This window comes from Plectropomus leopardus, chromosome 7 (genome assembly GCF_026936395.1).
Source record: "Plectropomus leopardus strain MGB_pleo_1.0 chromosome 7, ASM2693639v1, whole genome shotgun sequence".
NCBI lineage: Eukaryota > Metazoa > Chordata > Actinopteri > Perciformes > Serranidae > Plectropomus > Plectropomus leopardus.
This window is the reverse complement of record NC_142182.1, coordinates 24,615,843-24,636,616: the sequence shown is the minus strand read 5'-3', so window position 1 is coordinate 24,636,616 and position 20,774 is coordinate 24,615,843.

Below are 20,774 nucleotides of genomic sequence, written 5' to 3'. Positions count from 1 at the left end.
CGGTGATCTGCTGATCCCGAGGTGACGGTATGTGAGGCTTTAAGCAACAGCTCCCCCCTTTGAGCACGGTCAGCTCCGAAATTTGTGTCACAAAGAATGAAGGGGGTAAGTAAGGCCAATTAGTGTTACGTCTATTGAACTACTCCTTCCAGATGTGCCCTAAGGGGGAGTGTGGACTATTGCCACTTTCCTCTCTCCCTCCTGAAACAGATCAGACAGCCGTGAAGATCTGAACACATACATCTTTATACTGACTGCACAGGGAGGCTGAGTCTGTTCACAGACTCCGAGTCTGCAGTCTTATACTTATTATGCGCCTAGCTGTTTTTTTAACTTTAGTTGTGTTAAAATTGATGGGATTTTGTGAAGTCAAGTGTGTTTTGCAAGGCAGGTTATATTTTGTATTTACTGCAATTTTCAAATGTTCCCCCAAATATAGGCTAAAATATTAATTTTAAAAATGTGTTATGCTACAGCACAACTTTAGAATCGGTTAATGTTCCCATTAGTTGTTGATCGCAAGCTAATTATTGTAAAATCACAACAAAAATAACTCTTTATTTCAGTAAGGGCATGCATGAAAAGTTAACGTTGACATCAATACCTCAAGTTAATTTGGTATTGAACAATACTTTGCTAAAAATGCTCAGTAATTGCATATTTTCAGTGAAATGTGTCATTTTGCCAGGGCTAATAATTCAACCATCACTAACATAGCTATGTTAAAGATAAGATACTTAAGTCAATTATCCAACATCTATCCCACATAACATATGTTAATGCCGTTATTACGTTATATTCGTGAGGGAATCCATTCTGTGTGTGGAGATGACTTCACCTCTGGAATAGGATATTGAGCACAGAGCCTAAATTCTATGCTCTGAGAGGAAAATTACATTTTCATATTTAAGAAATATTGATAATGATAATGATAATTCCCACTTGTATGTGCTGTTTAAGTTGTACTCTTCTCCTTTGATAACACTAATATGCTCCAACAGGGCCTACTATCTATTACAGTTGTCTCTACTTTCAAACAGTGTATCATGTGAAAAACATTATTTGAGCATTTCAAGAGTATCTGAACCAAAAAAAAAAGATTAATTTGAAGTGAATGAAGTAAAAGAAATCCATATACCAAAAAAAAAAATAATAATAAATTGGCAAGGCTTCCCACTGCCTCTCCACACAGTCCCACAGAAATACATGAAATCGACATGGGCACAATTACCTGCTTGCAACATGAAAATAATGCCAATGCAAAGTCTATGAGGAACAGGCGGAATTTCGTTGTTTAATGGTTGGAGGCTGGTTAGGTTTAGGGGAAACATTTGGTTAAGTTAAGAGAACAAAGTACCAAGTACTTGGTTCGGTGTTGGAAACAAATTGTGCTTTTGGTCAAAATAACTGCTATGTATGTGACATTAAATTACATACAGTGGATAGTTACGTAACGTACCTATACGTACAGTACTTTGGGTAGTTAGATTAAGTGGTAACACAAAGGGTACAATAAGGGTTCATAAATTAGCATCAGTAAATGTCGTAATAACCATTAACTAACTGTGTCAAGTAATCATTAAATAATGTTATTTATGTTAATTACAGTGTTAATTCATACATTATTTAATACTATATAAACAGTCTATTAACAGTAACAACAATACAAAAAGTACACATTAATTAACATTAATTAATGGAGTAATAACCATGAACTAACAATTAACTAATGTGTCAAGTGACCACTTACGTAATAGTATTCATTCAAATAAAGGTGGTAATTCAAACATTACCAAGTAACAAACATAAGGACACATTAATTAACTATTAGTTAATGTAGTACCAACCATTATTTGACAGTTAACTGACTTGTCATGTAGTCATTTATAAGTTTTGTAAATGTTAATTAAGGTTTCATTCTATACAGTAGTTAATACTGTATTTACATGAGCAACAATAACAAGTACACATTAATTAACATTAATGAATGGAGTAATGACCATTAAATAACAGTACTTATGTGTCAAGTAATCATTTACTAGTGGCATTCATGTAAATTATTGTCTGTGTATTTCATACAATAGTTAATAGGTTATTGATAACAATAATAAGGATAAATTTAATGGTATCAAATAATAGAGAAATAACCATTACCTAGCCATTTCTAAATTTAACTAATGTGTAAAGTAGTCATTTACTAATGGTGTGAGTCATGAATGTGTCATGTCAATTTAGGCATTTTTTATTTTATTTATTAGTATACCAACAGCAACAATCACAAGGTAACAAACATTCATCCATTAAGTAACACTTCGTTAACATATATTGATGCTAATAAGCATCACTTAACTGTAATTAACCAGTTATTAATGCTCCGTGTGACCCTTATTGTAGAGTTGAAAACATTCATCCCTTAACATTCATTGTTGACAAGGGACACAAACAGCAGTCTTCTGGTTGAAAGTCTAGGTTTGTTTTATCCACCCACTCTACACTCTACACGTTCTGGCTCTTAAAATGTATTTGTGTGGTCATCATGTCACAAGATCCTTGTTGTCTTTGCAGTGGCATATTTTCATGATGTTAGCACCTAATATTTCAAAACCCATCTGCGCATAAGACTTTGTGTCCATTTTATGTATTACTACGAGACCAGGATGGCTTTTAATGTCCTGTGTTTTATACTATACATATCAAAAACAAAGTCAGTATATTAAACATTTAATATTCACTTACGCTCTCATTGTTTTCATCCTTAATGAGCCAGGAAAGACCCAAGTGGATTTTATATCCCACAAGCTGTAAAAATCAAACCCCCATTTCAGTTCTCAGTATCAGAGCAGTTCAGACACATGAGCTGCTCCTCCTGAGATACTTGTTGTGGTCAGTCTGCCAAACTTGCCTGCCCTCATACGTCCTCTTATTCCCTCTGTCTCTTTGTGTCTCTCTTCCTCTCTCTCAGTGTCTCTCTCTTCAGCTAAAAGCAGAGAGTATTTTGTGTCTCTCCAAACACCTCTCTGTAATTCTCCAAAACATCTCTGTGAGTTTGGTGTTCCTTTTTTCATATGAGATTGAAACGTGGACACCTTGACCCTGAAAATCAGAATCTCATTCAAAGTGTCAGAATATCTTTATAGGGGATTGGCATTTATCCACCCCTGGCCCACCTTAACACAAATTGATTTATCTGTTACAGCTGCCTTTTCTATAACTATGCTACCTTTAAAGAAAAGATACCTTCAGTTTGACCTCTTGCATGAAGCTGCTGATGCAAAACCTGCAGATATCAGGTGTGTGTGTGTGTGTGTGTGTGTGTGTGTGTGTGTGTGTGTGTGTGTGTGTGTGTGTGTGTGTGTATAGTCTATCATATGTGTTTGATACACAGTTGCAGAAGAGAAAGTGGTATATAGAGAGATCTGCTCTTGCATTATGTAGTCTGAAATTCTATTATTTTGAAAGAAAAACCTCCAATCACTCAGCTGAAGTTATTGAGATCTATTTGGTGCCTTATCTGTGTATGGATTCGCAAAATTTCAGCATGATGATTCATGAATACTTTGATGTTGTTGACACTTTGAGCGCATACTTGTTGCACTGACCATTTGCGTTATGTATAAGCCATATTGGCATTTGTTGTTACTGTTGTTTGCTGTGTGTTTATGGCGTATTGGTCACTGCTAGTAAACAGGAAATCTAACCTGTCTTTGTCCACATACTTAAAATGACTAATCACTGTCCTGAAAGCCCAGTGGACAGTGTCATGGTATCTGTTTTCTAATTGATAATTTTTCCCACACCACGCCAGTTGCCAGTGGCTGACTACTCCCCTTTATATTTGTATTTGACACTTGCAGTTGTCAGTATGCTGTTTTCTCCCTCTTGGTGCCAATAAAAACTCACGGGCAACAAGTCAGTGCTGAACTTGTCACATAGCACACAACCCTTGTTCAGGAGAGCCTGAGGCATGTTGAAACAGGGGCTTCTCTGTATCCAGCTGTGAGGCTTCTCACCAGTGTCTCACACAAAGATATTTGATGAGTTTACTTAGAAAGAGCATTTTCTTCTGTTTGGCTTTGTTTTATTTTATGTGTGTGTGATTTGGAGGAGGTGAAGTGTTTAGTTCAGGGAAAGTGAGAAGCTTCAGTTCAAATTAGGGATGCAAACCGATAACTGATAATTGCCTGCTCCTTGGGCAAATAATCGAAACAATACGTTTTTTGTATTTTCAAAGAAGTGTATAACTTGTAGTTTATGCACACCTCAGGGTTAGGAAGACTATGATGTAGTGAGCATGTTACTGTAGTGAATAGTGAGTTTTTCAGTGCCGATACCAATTTTTTTGTAGTTAATGAGACCAGTAAACAATATTTGGAACTTTAATTTACAATTTACAATTAAAAAAAAATTCTGTCAATATTTTGAATGCAGAATATAACAAACTCCGACACAAAACTTTGTTTAAAGGCCTTTAGCAAATGTTTAATCTAAACTATATACAGCAAGTTCCCAGCAAATTTTCTTGTGAAAATTTAAATTAAAAAATGAATATATAAAAATAGCTCACTGAGGTTTTACAAAGTAAAAGTTCCTGCCATGACTTTTAAGTCATTTTACTTAGTTTGTGCAAAATGACTCTCACAGACTTACAAAATGATCAATAAAAAGTGTATTAAAAGTTTAGACTTCATGTTCTAACTAGTCTAGAGTGTTACTCTTTGTTACTGGGGTGTAAATTATATGTGTACAACGACAACTACTTGTGGAGAAAGGAGGCGAAGAAGAGGAGATGGAGAGAAAGGAGGCGAAGAAGAGGAGATGGAGAGAAAGGGGCGATGAAGCTCAGTGTTACTATGTAATCCTCTGGTTTGTCAGTGAAGTGTGTAAAGCACACTGCAGAATAAAGTCTGTATTAACAGAGACCAGCAGAGTGACAGCTGACTGTTAGGAGGGGTTTGGCAAGTCCATGTTACATCTGATGTATGAAATGTCTGTATGAGCACACTGTATGTTCACAAACACATCCAGGCGCTGGCACTGTCCTACGATAAGCGAGCCTACAGCTATCAAATAGAACAGCGATGCACTATTGATTCACCTCACACATTAACACTCACCTCAAATAAAGTCCATCTCCATGTCGGAGGCTGAGGGCAGGGGCTTGTGAGCGCAGGGCTGCAGGAGGGTCTTCATTCTCCGGACTGGGTCTTCAGTTAACGATACACATTTAGGGCAAACTGTAGCATCACACAGCTTGCAGTTATTAATGGATTTTAAAACACATTTTGGCATTTTTGATGTGTTCTTTGGAACAGTTTTAAAGCTTGTGTTTGATATGAGCTGCTGCTGCTAATGCACTCGTGCTAACGTCTGTCTGTTTCAGCGCTGTTGGTGAATCTGACAGCCGGTGATCAGACCCTTGGTGGTGTCATGTCATCTTACTCTGAAGCTTTGAAAGACGTCCATACATGTGTCAGCATGCTGCAGTTGCTGTAGTTGTTGTTGTTGTTTTTCTTCTTCTTTTTCTTCCTCTTGTGTCTTGTGTTGTGTTTATTGTTGGCTCCAACCAACTTCAAAGATGTACGAGGTACAAGGTAGATTTATAGTCATTTTTCTTAGACGTGTTTTAAGAAATTAAATTAAAGTTGACTCTGAATCTTGCGACATCTTTTTGGCGTTGAAGGAGGAGTTGAGGAGTCTCACAACCTGGGGAAAGAAGCTGCTCTGTAGTCTGGTGGTTCTGCAGCAGATACTTCTGTATCTTTTTCCAGATGGCAGCAGGGTGGACAGACAGTGGCTGGGGTGGCTGCTGTCTTTCAGTATCCTTTGGGCTGTGCAGACACCTCACTTCAGCGAGGTCACTGATGCTCTGTAGATGGGAACCAGTGATTTTCTGGGCAGTTTTAATCCCCGGCTGTAGAGCCTTCCTGTCCTGGGCCGTGTACAAATTATGCGTGTGTGTGATGTTTCCAGTCAGTATGCTTTCTAATGCTCCTCTGTAGAAGTGAACAAAGGATCTTGCTCTGGCATTTAGCCTTCCTAAGTTTCCGTAGGAAGTAGAGCCTTTTCTGTGCTTTTTTAACCTGGGTGGTGATGTGTGATGACCAAGACAGGTTCTCAATGACAGTAATTCCAAGGAACCTATAGTTGTTCACCTGCTCCACCTCTTTGTTAGACACACAGTACACCTGGCATAAGCTAATTCCAACAGTCCCATGTTGATTTTCAACAAGATTTAATCAGTTATTCAGCAGAACTCGGTTGTTAACAGGTGTTTCAGCAGATTTTTTTTTTTTTTTTAGCTGATAAGACATAAATGCTTAAACAAAAGCAGTAGACTCTGCCAACACTCAGAGATGTGAGCAGGTGTTCCTGACAAAAATGTCTGACACATTATATTCAGGGTTGAAGTTAAACTGAAAATAATAAAATGTTGTTGAGGATTGTTGGCATGGATGGTTTACTGAACAGGTCTGTTGGGCATATGGCCCAGGGGCCCAGAGTATAAGGGCCCCCAGAGTTGTGGTGAAACAAAATATAAGTAGCTGACTCACATCGTTAAAATACAAAAAAAAAGTAACTGTATTCTGTTCCAGTTTAAATTGATGGTATTCTGAATACAGTTACTGTCTTAAAGAATATATTGTTTGAGGCGATTACTTTTTGTTTTTTTATGTGCTTTAATACTGTGTCCTAAGCGTCAATTTGATGCATTGTTTTCTATTGGAATGTTCCAACAGCACTGACTGTTGAAGTGAACTTTGGCAGATGCCTTGTTTCTATTTATTCCTTCCACTCCATAATAGATGAGGATAATGGATGAGGAACAGCAGATTCATGAAATTGAAATAAAAGTTTAATTACATTACACCTCCTCACATAACTGCAAAAACCTGAATAAGATGGCAAATGGTGGCAAAAGGACATCACCAGAGAGCTCAAAGCTCCTGCTATGTGCCCACCACTAATAACAACTCTAATGGCTGTTGGCTATATTGCAAGCCATTTTCAGGAAATTTTGTAATCTAAATTGTGTGTTTTCTGTTTTAAAAAGAAGACAGGTAGAAAGATGGTAAGTACTCGTCCATCTTTTAAGTTATTATTTTTCCAGTCAAGTGCACAGCTGATAAGTAGCCTACGTTGCTTGTTTACATGACAGAACACATCTAATGGATTGAGTGTGGACAGAGAGCTACCCTGTTAAACATGGGGTAAAATTGATATTAGGTGCATTTCCCATAAACAGATTTAGAAATGTGTGCATAGTGCAACTGCAGTATTCCAAAAGTAATCAAAGTATTTAGAGTAAGTTATTTAGGGTGAGTAACTAAATGGAATACGTTACAAATTGAATTTCAAGGCATGCATTTGGAAGTCTGTTACGGAATATGTTTTTTAGAAGTAACCTTTCCAACATTTGGCTTTTAAAGGTAAAACGTCACTGAAATTTTCATGCACTGAGCAGCAAGAGACTTGAAATGACCACAGAGAGACACAAAAGACCTAAAAGTGATGCAAACTAACTGCAAAGAGATACAAAATAGCTGCAAATCAGGCAAAACAAGACACAATGAGGCACACAAAGACAACAAAAACACACAAAACATCCGCAAAAAAGGACGCAATCATCACAACGATGTGACAAAACCAAAAAAAGGAAGGACAGAGGCAAACAGTAACAAAAAAATAGGTAAAACCACCACTGAGTTTTGCTCCTGTGTAGTAGAGGGGGTGGGCTCTTTTGCATATCTGTGCCCAGAGGCCCATTTTCTCATAATCCTCCCATGGTTATTGGTTGTATTAATGGAGGTTAAGTCTGTCAACACAAGATGTCCCTTTCTTCTATTTCTACTAGTATTTGACTGAGACATTTTATTGTTTTGTCAATCAAATGTCTTTCTGACAATCAATACCACACTATAAAAAAGATTACCTTACGTTACTGCAAACCAACAAGGCTATAATACAAGATATATTCTGCCATAAATTTGGTTACAGTTAAATGAAACAGAGCAGAGTAGAAAATAGAGTAGAGCATAATTCTACCTGTTGTATTATGAACAAATTCATTTCCCCTTGAATATCTGCTGTAGCTGTAGTTCATATGCGAAATAGGAGCACAATACTGAATCCAACACAAAACAGAGCATTGTGCTTCCTGAGAGAGATATTTAGCATGACACACTGACAATTACAATCAGGGTTGGAAATTAGCACCAGCCACCAGCCAAATGCTGGTCAAATATGCAAGTGGCTGCTAGATTTGTTGAACTCACCAGCCACAAAAACAATGGTAATCTAATGAGTGGCTGGTAGATATTGGAATCCATTAGCCACAGTGGCAGGTGGACAAAAAAACTTTTATTGTTCCTCACTTTGACATTTGCTTTGTAGGCATTCTGCATGTGTGTGCTCAGATTCTGACTTCGATGGGCAATGTTATGCACGGTTATATCGTGTTATGTTATAAAAGCATGATGTTGTAACTATGTCATGGGTGAGATGTGTCTTGCAATTATGCAACTCTCATTCTCTCTCTCTCTAAATGGCTTCTGTACTCAGGTATAATCCCTGCAATATATATTGTATAGATTAGAATTTGATTCAATCCCATTGAATGCCTCGTGTTTATTTCTAGAGGCGTTTGCAGGCAATATCCACCATACTCTTCAGTAAATAGTACTTTTATCATCTGCTACATGTCACGGGACTCGCTGTTTGTTTTCTGTCTTAATTGCAAAAAAAGACTTTTCTGTTACAGCAACATTTATGGTTGTACAGTAATGGATTGTGGGTGCAGACTGACAAAGATGAAGCTGCAATCACTTTCAGCTGAGAAGAATCTTGTGAGCTAATGTGACTTTGAATTTAATGTGCCAGGACGCTCTATGCAATAAACTAGGCAGAGTGAAAATGGTGCAGATATACTGCACATCACTGAAAAACCCATGTTTTTTATTCATTAAGTGCACCCATTGGCCCTTCCATTGCAAACTTCCATTGCTGCTATCTTCAAACCCTCCATCTTTCTGGCAATTCAGCCCAGGTATGAAGTAACACTGCAGCAGTGGCATTAACCAAGCTGTTAAAGCTACAGATGGTAATTTTTAGTAAAAAAAAAGAAAAAAAAAGAACTTTTTTTTAATGTTTCCTGAAATTGTCTCTGTATTGAGACAGCATTAAATGAGATGGATAGTCTGATTAAAGGAGATGGATAGTCTGACAAAAAAAAAGATAATCCTCTGCCTTCTCTTTTTCCAGCCCGTTGACATTCCTAAGTCATGAAATAACATCACTTTTGCAGTGTTTTAGGTATAAGATCTCAACTCCAAAATCCACCTTTTGCAGCCGCAATATGCTGCTGGACAGTGTCAGCTGAGAAAGCCGGACAGAACTGTTTGCGGTAATATTATACACTGACAGACAGCCGGACAGCACCTGCTATGGCAGCATGACACGCCGTCGGGCAGCGTCACTTGAGAACGTGGCTGGACGGAATTTGTTACGTCAACATGATATGCCGCTGGACAGTGTCAGGTTAAAACACAGCCTGGGACATCGTAAAGTAAGAGGCACGAAGGTCCCCATAGGGTGGGTGGGCGGAGCTGTGGATGGATCTAACAAAAACTGGACTTTCATGCGGTTATCAGCTGTTCACTTATCATCTGACTTTGATTTTTTTCTACACCCTACCATGTGCCTATTTTGCCTTAACCTAACCACCCATGCCAGCATATGCTTTTGTTGATATCCAACTGTTGGTTGGCATGTGCTTTTGTTGTCTAAATATAACCACGTGCAGTGTCATCCCACCATGTGCATTTAGCCACCATGTTGAATACACCTAAACATGACTACCAAGCACCACCTACTGCCTGGACCAACTCTCTCATTTTACAGCTAAACAGTTCACTAAAATATGTTTCTGGTAATGCAGTTGCAGAATCTTGCTCCATATTTGACTAGCGTTGCAGAGTTTCACAGAATACAGTCGCAGCAAATATGACACAATGGCACTTTCATAAAAATTGTGGCTTTAAAATCAATACACCTTGCACAGCTCTACAGTTAAATAAGATTTTACCCATTTTTAAAAGGGCTGCCTGTGTTTATGCTTGTGTACATAGAACTGCACAGACATACCGAATACTCACACCTGCAGCTGTTTCATCTCCACTTGAAAACAAGATATGCTTTGAGGGATGGTTAAATAAGTCAAGTCAATATTTTGGTACTTAAAGAAAAACTAAGCAATCAATACTACTTTGCAGACAACAGAAAGTAAAACAAGTTCTCCCCAGTCATAGCCTTTGGATAAGTATTGAAAGAGGAGACATGTATATGTCTGTTTGATGATGACATGTCTGCAGTTGAAAACAGAATGCCTTACAAATCACAATCTAAATAATAGAATAACACAAAATGACTATGGAGTGCAGTTTCTTTCTGTCCGTTCTCGGGAGAGGAATAACGATCCACCTCTCCCTCTCCACCTCCTCTTAATTGTCTTTCAAGTCCTTCTTTAGAGATCTCAAAGCAGGGAGAACGGATTAACACAGGAATTATTGACTAGTTTTACTTTGAGGAGGTACCATGGAGCCGTCCATTTGTCTCTGGCTTGGTTTTTTCAAGTGCAAAAGTCCAGCAATTACTTTTCCTCTGACCTCGGGGAGATCAGGGAAGTAGGCTTCTGTAATCCTTGCTATTGTGCGATGGAAGTGGTGTCTCGTTATATTCACACCAGCTTACATTAGAATTCACTGCTCATGTTGATGGAGGCCAGTAAGATCAATCCATTCTGAAAGCCTCAGCATGGAGAATCTCAGCGGCTGTACATTTAATTAACTGGCAGTATTTCACTTCCCGAGAGTCTGAAAAGGTGTAGCATCTGGTCATGTCAGTAGTGCTACTGATAGTGTCCAACTTTGTCATTACTATGCAGTTTTTTATTATTACTCATCTATATTAAATGGCACCTCTTTGTATTGACTTGTTATTTCAGGCTTGAAATGCTGGCTCCAGAAAGCTCCATCTGAGCTTTAACAACTTTGCCCAAGATGCAGATCATTTTTTTCTGTTTCATTGTGGGTCTAGAAGGACAGCATGATGATGAGGGGGCAATGGCTGTTTGAGGCACTCTACAATAATGTAATCAATGTCGTTAATGGAATCTGACTTCCATGAAGAGCTAATGTTGGTCAGCCTCTGCCACTAATTTGCATGGAGAAGGCTGTGGCGTCAAAAATACCGCAGCGAGCCATCTGGAACTGCAGCCCAATGGCAGCCCCCTGCATATGCCATTAGCAATAAGTGCTGCTACTGTACCTAAGCCAATCAACATCACATAAGGAGCCCACCATGTGGAGGCGGCTGGCAGTGGCTCGGTCCCAACCTCAGTCTTAGTTGCTCTATCTCTTCTCCTGTGACATATAGTTATTTCTTAATTTCTACTGGACTCCAAGTCTGTTGTTCATGAACAGCAAGCTTTCAAGGGGGGGAAGGGGACTCAAGCATTGATTTGCAGGCTTTCATTGAAGTCACGGAGAAGTCAACATATTGTGACGGGCTGCAAAGGACTGCTGATGCTTGCCACAATAGGTGAGAGCCAGGGGGGATTATTAGTGGATTTATATACTTTGGACAGGCCATAAAAACAGGATATATAGGGCTCTATATCTTTATCCATTTTGACTCTGATAAAGGCAGACTTACATTGACATACATTAGTTATCAGTCTGTTTGCACAATTAAGGGCTGCAAATCAGTGTGCTCTGTTTTCCATGGACATTTGCTCATTTTTTTCTTTGCTCACAACCCATCAAATCATTTCTTTTTAGAGCTTTTTAGAAGATTTTCCAGACAATGTATAGACACATACATGAGTAAACCTTCTCAATCATCATTAATGACACACTAACAGTGTGTCGAGGTGTACTTTTCTACAGGAGCTCAGTATTCTGTCTTTATTTTCTTTTATTTTTTGAGTTCAGGATGTTTATTGATGTGTATTTCCATAGCACTCAGGTGATATCAGGGCTTAATAAAAAGTGCCGGGCGGTAAGCAGCACACACATGAGAGAAACAGTGCCAAAAAGACTCAAATATAGCAAGGCGAAAGACCAAACAAGAGAATCTACGTTTGTCTTTTACTTTCTTTTCACTATTGCTGGCAACCATGTTTACAGCGAGTGACATACAATCCAGCATCTATAGCCTACCTTTTAACCTGTAACTTATACATGTATACAGCAGTAACTGTCACCATCAGGCCTATCTGTTATCTCTTCAGTGCACCGCTCATTTTGACTGATCTCTATGAACAAGTATCTGCATATGAGCTCAAATAATTTAAAAAAGCCAATAGATAATATCTGATGGGTTCCAAGATTGTATTTTGGCCAATGCATTACCCCTCTTCACATGGACTGTTCTGCACCACTTCTGATACCAAAATCTTGTCTTGTTGCCTAGAGAGTCTGCCAGCATATCCATTTATAGAGATGAACAGAGAACTGACCCAGTGGTCCTTCTGCCATTCTGTTCTGTTTTTGGATGGCCTCTTACTTTTTGTAGGCGGACTTGCCGACATTTTTAATAGGCTAACTGCGTGTCTGAGTCTCCTTAACTATGGCAACGATGACAGTGAGTGACGGGCCTGTCATTCTGAGTCAGTCTCCTCTGCAAATTCTGATTAAATACTTCTCTGCAATATCTTGTGAAGCTCTTCTGGTGTTATTATTTCAATCATAGTGCATGCATCAGAGCAGGGTGTGCACAGGGCAAAATGCATCCTGTATTGATTGAGTTAGAGTATATTTTGTCTTTCAATATGGGACAATGCTATTATATGGGAGGGGTGGCAACCCTAGATACTTCTCCAACTGCTAACTTAGCTATTTACAAAATATGTGGCCACTTAGAGGCTTGAAGAATGATGGAGAGTATTGTTGTCTTAGACCTTCTTTTTCTTCTAATTTGTCATAAAAATATGAAATAGAGATGCACAATATTGGATTTTTACTGATATCCGATATGGCAATATATAACAATTTATTGAGCCAATAACCAATAGCGATAATGATGTATGCACTTTTTTCCTTACTTAATTTTAGTGATTATCAAGTCCTTTCTGTAGTGGAATTAACATCACATTATGCATGCTCTTATAGTAATGGCCAGGGATGTAACAATTCACTGAACTCACGATTTGATACGATTCATGATACTGGTTTCACAATACAATTTTCTCACGATTTCTTTTAAATACAAAATGAGATTATGGAAAAATTATAACTGCCTTTTTTGTTATCTTCTCGCCTTTATTACTTTCTGACTTGAGGAAGCTCAAATGCCACCACACTTCCGATTTGACTGAAGGGTGCCTCTTCTATTTCAATATCGCCCGTCGCAGAGCCTTTGCTTTGTCTTATTTCGTTGGCGAGCTGTCTCTAGTCTCGCATGATGTAGGATGTTTAACACGTAGTGATGTGACACAACGAGCAAGCGAAGTCAAAAGTAGATTACGCCCTCTGCTGTTCAAAAAGAGTATCACGGTTCATTTTTCATCACACTGATTTGAATCTCACATATTTTTATATCGATTTTAACTGCCTTGCAATGCATCGTTACATCCTTAATGATGGCCCACCAGCAGATGGACATGAAATAATAATAATAAATAATAATAAAATAAAATACTTTTCAATGTATTTAATATTCATTGATTGCAAAAAAAGAAAAAACTTATTGCACACATAAGTTTGTCACACATTGTTACTTATTTTTTGTAAATGTTCACTTTGTCACTATGTCCATATATATATTTGTGTGTGTGTGTGTGTGTGTGTGTGTGTGTGTGTGTGTGTGTGCGTGTACCTATATTTCATTTTAAAGCCAATATGTGCTGATACCGATGTGCTGATATTATCGTGCATCCCTAATACAAACTAAATATTTAATAAAATATTAACCTCAAAATTAAACTTAATGATCTACTTTGTAAAGTTGCGCGATAAGTTATGGATTTTCACATCATGTTATGTTATCTGAAAATTAGTGTTTTTAATAATGTGATATTGATTGAACCATATAGCCTTCCCCAGCAGGTAAAAGTGTATTCCTATTTTCTTACCTGTTTCAGGAAACCTCCAGCAGGGCAGATGCTTGCTAGCACTGAATTTCCATTTTGTAGACCCACAAAGTGCATCTCTGTGCAGTAGAAAAACCATCATTTGAACACTCTTTTTCCCTTCTTCCGTCCTCAGAAACCAGCCTTGTCCGCTCCACCTTACTACCTTTATTTGCTTCCGGGTTTGATTTCTTTTTATTGCGCTTGGCTCACTCTGGCTTTCTAATTCAACCTATTGGCACTCAGCTGAGAGTGCTGAGTGATTAATAAAGTGCTTGTGAAGACGGACGCGAGGAACATATGGATCTTTTTTTCTGGAGCAGTTAAGCTGCTGCAAAGCTGCTGTTGGCGCCTGTGTATGTGATGTATTACTGCAATGGATGTGTTAATGTATACATGTGGGCGGGCGTCTTGTAGCTGCAAACTTTACAGTCTGCATCTGCATCGAGTTGTCTCACTTTTAATTATAAAGAGAAATAATTTTGACAGAAAGGCCGTTTTTAAGCTTTTGTTGGGCATAAAATACAAATTATTGCTTTAAAAATTAATGTTGTTTCATTAATACCACCAATTTTATGGCACAATTATCATGTTCACATAAACAATACACATATATGATTGTTGGCTTTTGCAAACACCTATTAAATTTTAGTCTGAGGTAACAATACATTGCTGAAGCTAAAAAAAAAAAAAAAGTAAATAAACTGTACGGGGCAAAATGTGGCAATGCACAGCATCTCCAAATGAAGCAGTGCAGAGCTCTACTGCAGTATTTTCTTTTGGCAGTGTGTGAGGCCTTATTATTGCAACAGAAGCCAGGAATCCTTAATCCACAGGGGGTCTCAGTGGGAAGGAAAAGCTTCTTGAACAATCCCCGTTCTTGGAGCCTGTGGTGAAATCCAGCGATCAGTCAACCCTGAGCCCCTGAGCCTCCTGAGGGCTTGGGACTGAGGCCAGTGTTTTACAATGGCCCCGGTGCACTAAGGAGAAAGGGAAGAGGAGACAGGCAGAGTGAGTGAGAGGAAAGACAGAAGGAGAGGAAAAAAAGAGACAGAGATGTAGCGATTGAGAGAGAGAGAGACACAGCTAAGGTCTGCTGAGGAAAAAACAACATAACTCACAAACACATAAAAAAAATTGGCTCAACATTGGTGTATTCATAGAGCTGAGTTACAAGGCTGGCGGGACACAGAAGTCAGTGATTTCGCATGACGCCTACACACGTATACACATCTCCACATACACTGTTCACCCGCATGAGTTGATTTTACTCAGAGAATTTTAGGCAACTGATTGCCTTTAAAACAAGTAATTGATGAGTAATGGAGATACCAATTTATTTGAGTGAAGGTGATTTCAATGCTATAGGATGAACTTTCGTTCAGTGCATTACAAGCAAAAGTATTTGCAGTTTAAGGTTATATTTCTATGAAATTTTGAGCATTATTTAGCCCGTTGTCATTTGTCAAATGCCGCTGCTTTTGCAGTGCTTTTGCGTAAGATCCCAACACCAAAAGCTACCTTTCACAACCGCATGATACGCTGCTGGATGTCATTAGCTGAGAACACAGCCGGATGGCACCTGCTGTTGCAGCATGATATGCGGATGGTCGGTTGAGAACATGGCCGAAAGGACCCTGTCAGGTTCAGATGATACGCCACTGGATGGCATCAGGTTGAAACACTGACACTTCTGAAGTAATATAAGAATTGCAAAGGTCTGTGCAGGGCAAGTGGGAGGGACAGTGGATGAATCCAACAAAACCCAGAATGAGCATTTGTTAATGTCCTGGCGTTAGTTGCCATGTGCTGTTGTTGCCAAAGCATAACCATGTGCAGCGTAATCCCACCATGTGCTTCTGTTGACTTCACGGTACGGCACCCCTGAACGTAAATAGCAGATGCAGAAAGCTGTGTTTAGTGCTTTGAAGGCCATTCTTGCTGCACATGCATGTTTGCACATTTGAGCCCCTCCCATCATCTCCCACTGGCTAGATAATCACCCATGCTCTGCGCTATGTTCATACAGAGGTTAACCACTGACAACACCGTCCTGACTCAAGTTGGCTGGGGTTAAGCCATAGACTGTATATAAATATGGACGACACGCCCCACTTAACCCCACTATGCTTAAGTGAGGCTTAATTATCCGAGATACGGGCATTGCCGTCTTACGCTGGTGATGTCATTGAGAGCGGAGTCTGGGCAGTTGCGATATACATAGTGGGGGAGTTCACACCAAAATACCCGTCCAACCAATTGCAAGCAGCTTCATTGAATGCAAGTGCATGGATTAGCACACACAGCTGTCAATCATGGCCGTTTCCACCGTGGTAGTGACTTGTCAATATACCTATGCAAAAACCCTTAACAATATTTAAATGAGTGACATAAAAATTAGCTTTACAGACCAAAACTGACTTTTGAAACAGGTTGTTAACACATTATTTCTGCATTTTGTAGTGTAAGAATAGTGATTTTAACACAGGGATCTATGAATATTCACTCACTTTAAGCCATTGTCAAGTGGCCATTCGAGGAACCTGGTTCTTCCTTGGCACATGACTCATCCGTGCACCAAGTTTCATGGAAGTCAGTAATTTTTCCATAATCCTGCTGACAAACTGACATTACAACAATAAAACATGTTGACACACACACACATATATATATACATATATATATATATATATATATATATATATATACACACACACACACACACACACACATACACACATATATATATATACACACACACACACACACACATATATATATACACACACACACACGCACATATGTATATATGTATATATATATATATATATATATATATATATATATATATACATATATATATATATATAAACATTAAATGTCCCATTTCCATCCTCAAGTTTATCAGGGCAGGCCAGGTCTAAACTTTGAAGCTGATTTTTTTTTTTGAGAATTTGAATTTTGGGTGTCAGCTCACCTTTCCAGATTCATCATTACCTGTTGAGTAAAGTTAAAATGTTTCTGATGCACTTTGGGTACTCCAGGTGCAGTTCATAAATTGGGCCAGACAGGAGGCAGCCTGAGGTGGCTGCTTCAGTTCATCCATGACAACACTGTTCCCTGCTTCTGATGGGTTCAGCTGAGGAAAGGCCATGTTTTAGGCAACATAAATATCTCAACAGAGTGTAAGAGACAGTACAGACGGATATTATGTCCAGTCAACATTTATATGTCTGTGTCACACTGATGCATTTGTATTTGAATGGGTTTTTTTTGCACCAAGGACCTTTTTTTATTTATTTTTTTATTTTAACAAAAAACGGCTTTTAAACTTCACCATCCCATCATTCAAGGCATCAAGGTCCGACAGAAGCCCACAGGAGGTCGTCTTGTTCGTTTTAAAACAGTGATTTAGAGACCATTCATGCTGCACTTTGCATAATCCTGCTGCTGTTCCTCCTCTATCACTCGAGGATGTTGTGTTGAAATGTGGATGGACTGCCACATGGTTTTACACAGCTCATAAAATAAGACTTGCTTTTGAAAAATGGGAAACCTTTCCCAGATTGATTACTGCCATGAAAACACAATCCACTGTTAAATGTCACTGAAATGATGAGCTGTGATGAGATTTTTATTAATAAGAAAACAGGATTTTATTTAAGGATGGAACCAGATGTCCTTTGCAAATAGTGAGAAATCGGCGAAAAATATTTAATTTAGCACATTTTCACACACACACAGCTCATGTGAGACAAGATCATTTGCTCTGATTCATTCAGTTTCCATTCTGCGGTGACAACCTTTGACCACAGCTAACTAATAAAATTACATTCACATGCATGGATTCACTTTACAAGCATCCTGTACTGTTTTTTTTCCCAGGGACAAAGAGACTGACCTTGCATATCTGTCTGTCTCAGTTTGACCTGCATGTGAAAAGCTGGAAATGATTGTTTATTCATTACAATGTTTGTTGATTCATCCCATGAGTGATTTGATGTCACCAAACACTTTCTACTCTGTGAACCGGAAGCATTTAATATGCTTTTTTCCCCAATGGGGCAGATTCCAGTGAGTCATCCATTAGACTCTTTTACTGGAAAAATAAACAACCTCATGCAACAATCTATTCATTACAATAATTGTAATTACACATTCGAGTGTGTGCAGGCAAAGAGGCCTGTTGGGTGGTCATCAAAGCTCATTTGATCCTCCACCAGAGGGCAGTGCTAAGTGCTCTCTTGACCTCAGAGCTCTGCTTGACTTCCCAGTGTTGCAGCGGCTGCATGTTATCCCACCTACTGCTGTACCTCAGAGCTATGTTATTTGTACTCGGCACACTCGAAACATTTTGTATGATAGGATCAAGAAAAACAAGCATCCTCTAATTGTTGCAGATGTTAATACTGAACAATAGTTTGAAGATATTTTCTGTATTTCTCCAGTATTATTCAGTATGCATTGTGTAGCTTCAACCCCTTGAAACCTCAAACAACATAACTTTTTTTCTTGGGCTGCTTTCAAATACCATTCAAAAGTATTTTATCCTTGAAACCTGAGCAAATTGGTGCCATTTCTCTCAAACACATGGGAAAAGGCAATGAGTAGCTTGGTAATAAATATATTACAACTTGCAAGAAATTAGTAAATTTAGGAAGTTATTAGGAAAAAGCTAGAGGAAAACGTTAAGGGATGAAAAGATGGGGAAAACTATATTTATAATAACAAGGAGATTCGACCAAGCAATCTGATTGGTCAGCAAGACATTTAGAATGTGCTCAAATCAGTAGACTTTCCTTACCTTAAAAAGATACTGCCACTCCTTACCCATTGCACTTGCAAATTTTCTATTATAGTAACAATGTTTTTTTAATTAGGCGGGGTACTACAAGTGTTCAAGAGCAGTGTCAGTGTTCAAAAATGTTACGATAATGACAAGTTTCAGGTCAGTGCTTATGAAATACAGCTAAAATTATGAACAGTCAGCTCACTAATAGTGTAAGCTCTAAACTAACACAAATAACAATGAACCAAACCAGCATAAACCACCATGTTCTGAACCGACAAATAGTTATATTTGCATTTTGAAACATAAAGCAGCAACTTTAACTGCAAACTAAACACTACTCAGTCTAGATCTAGGCATGATGGGAAATATAAGCTAAACGGAGCCACAGTGACAATGTTATTTTTGAAAGGCTTGATGCCATAAAATATGAATTGAAGCAGAACAGATGTTGCAGCTAAATCCGTAAATGAATTTATTTTTTATTTTTTGTTTTTGGCTTATATCTTAGTCATAACAAGATTTAGGAAGCTAAGCATTTTTGCAGTTATATCTGGTCTATTTAGTTTGGGAAACCCCACGATCTCTTGAAAGCATAAGCACAAACTGGCCAGCAGACTCAACAGGGACTTGAAAACAGTTCTGTCGCTTGGTCGTGACAAAGGTTCAACCTACGTGCCTGAGTAGTAAACTAGGTTTCATTACATAAAGAATTCTTCTGACGTGACTGATTGTTTTCTTGTAATTAGTAGGTAGCAGTCACAAAAAGATTTTTATTTTAAAGCTAATTGCCCTTCAACATAATTATATATTGTGATGATATATTTTTTTTGTTGGTAATATTTGTAAAATGGCAATATTACACTCAAGGGTATGCTTTAACATCATTGTAGGAACCTCAGTGATACTAATGGACCTGACTACGTTACTGTCACGCCACAGCTGACGTTAAATCACACCTTTAGGTGTAATATTGCTCAATTATCATAATTACACAGTTCTAATTCTGTTAAAAATGATTCGAATTTTAAAGCACTTTTTCCGTTTTTTTATTTATTTAGTTTATTTTTTACTATTAGGTAATTTCCTTGTACTTTTTACTAATTTATTGCTAATTTTTGGGGTCATTTCTTCTTTCATTGCTCATTGCCTTCTTCCCGTGTTTATGAAAGAAATCAAGCCAATTGTTCAAGATCCAAAGGGTTCGCTTCCAGACAGGGATGGAACTTTTCTTTCTTCGACTCTACACGCTACAAAGCTCATTCGTTTTTCACCAAGCATAGATGGGAGGTGCTTTGGATGTGTGCCAGCACCTCTCAAGAAAGAACACGAGAACAGAGGGTGCACGCCATCATTTGGAGCATTGAAACTGAGCATTTTTAATAATCGCCTCGTCGCACTGTGCTAAGCTTTGTATCCAAGTGTGTCTTTTGTGTCTCTACAAGCCAAACACAAAAGGCAGTCAAACATTTATTCGGCTCCCAGTGGGTTTCTTTAAATGTTGAAAAAATGAGTGATACTGGGTCTCCGCATGGCATCCTCAATCAAGGTTACAGAATAGAAGGTAATTAAGTCGTTTAAGTCTCCTATGAGCACCATGAAGCTAATTTCTGCCTCTGACAGGACAGCCTGGACCAGTGACAAGCTGAATATATTACAAGTCTGCTTTTATTAAGTATCACAGTGACTATAAGATCATGAGAAAAATAATAATGAAAACATATTTACCCACTGGCCTCCAGCATCTTTCATTAACACGTTTGTTGTACTTGAGTGCTTCATGTTATTCAGAAATAATTGTCTATAGTTTATTTTTGGATATTTTAACTGCCAGCCAAGTTTTCTTTCTGCCTGTGTATT